The 1,584-nt window shown below is 37.7% G+C and overlaps 1 pseudogene; it reads right to left on the minus strand.

The window, feature by feature from the left end:
• Positions 1-486: 486 nt before the first annotated feature.
• LOC102991138 (40S ribosomal protein S20-like) lies at positions 487-849 on the minus strand (annotated as a pseudogene).
• Positions 850-1,584: the final 735 nt, after the last annotated feature.

A 1,584-nucleotide genomic window follows, 5' to 3' on the forward strand; every position in this document is an offset into this window, starting at 1 on the left:
AAGAGGTCCATTGCATGTCTTATTCAATACATCATTACCAGTGTAACGGTATGGAGTGAGTATGTGATAAATACTAATTAATGAATTGTTTGATATTGGTTATTTGTTTGAATGAATCCAATATTTTTTAAAGATTTTTTTGATGTGGACAATTGTTAAAGTCTTTACAAAATTTGTTACAATATTGCTTCTGTTTTATGTTTTGTTTTTTTGGCCACAAAGCGTGTGGGATCTTAGCTCCCCACACAGGAATCAAACCCACAACCCCTGCATTGGAAGGCGGAGTCTTAACCACTGGATAGCCAGGGAAGTCCCTAATATTTTTCTTTCTTTCTTTCTTTTTTTGGCTAACCATCTAATTTTAATTATTCTGCTTAAAAGGTGGAATGAATTCCATAGCACAACTCTATTCCTAAGACCTGTCAGTATTATGAAAAAAGTCAACAGAATTTAACAACTGATTATCAATTTATTAAAAATGTTGATTTAAGCATCTGCAATGGTGACTTCAACCTCGATTCCTGGCTCAGTACTGATGGAAGTGATATGCTTGACAATCTCAGAAGGATGTCTGGTCAATGAGTCGCTTGTGGATCCTCATCTGAAACCGATCCCAAGTCTTAGAACCTTCACCACAAGAAGTTTTCCTTGTAGGTTCCTTGTAGTTATTCTCAGAGTTTTGGTAGGCATCTGAACTGGTCCTTTCACTTTGAGATTCTTTTCCTCCACACCAATGATCAGATCAGCACATACCCTCTACAAAGACTTCATGTTGCGGCTGGTGAGGGTGATTCTAATCTGGTGAATCACCACCTGTGCCTCCACTGGATTCTTTCTGCTATCTTTATTTTTTAATTTAATTTAATTTTTTTGGAGTATAATTTTATTTTATTTTTTTGCAGTATAATTGCTTCCCTCTTGAGCTTCCCTCCCACCCTCCCTATCCCACCCCTCTAGGTTGTCGAAAAACACCAAGCTGATCTCCCTGTGCTATGCAGCTGCTTCCCACTAGCTATCTATTTTACATTTGGTAGTGTATATGTTGCTACTCCTCTCACTTCGTCCCAGCTTCCCCCTCCCCCACTGTGTCCACAAGTCCATTGTCTATGTCTACATCTTTACTCCTGTCCTGCCACTAGGTTCATCAGTACCATTTTTTTTTTTAGATTCCATATATATGCATTAGCATATGGTATTTGTTTTTCTCTTTCTGACTTACTTCAGTCTGTATGACAGACTCTAGGTCCATCCACCTCACTACAAATAACTCAATTTTATTTTTTTTCATGGCTGAGTAATATTCCATTGTATATATGTGCCACATCTTCTTTATCCATTCATCTGTTGATGGACACTTAGGTTGCTTCCATGTCCTGGCTATTGTAAATAGAGCTGCAATGAATCTGACTTAAAAATGAGCAGAAGACCTAAATAGACATTTCTCCAAAGATGACTTACAGATGGCCAAGAGGCACATGAAAAGATGCTCAACATCACTAATCATTAGAGAAATGCAAATCAAAACTTCAATGAGGTATCACCTCACACGGGTCAGAATGGCCATCATCAAAAAATCTACAAACA

Source organism: Physeter macrocephalus, chromosome 2 (assembly GCF_002837175.3).
Source record: "Physeter macrocephalus isolate SW-GA chromosome 2, ASM283717v5, whole genome shotgun sequence".
NCBI classification, from domain to species: domain Eukaryota; kingdom Metazoa; phylum Chordata; class Mammalia; order Artiodactyla; family Physeteridae; genus Physeter; species Physeter macrocephalus.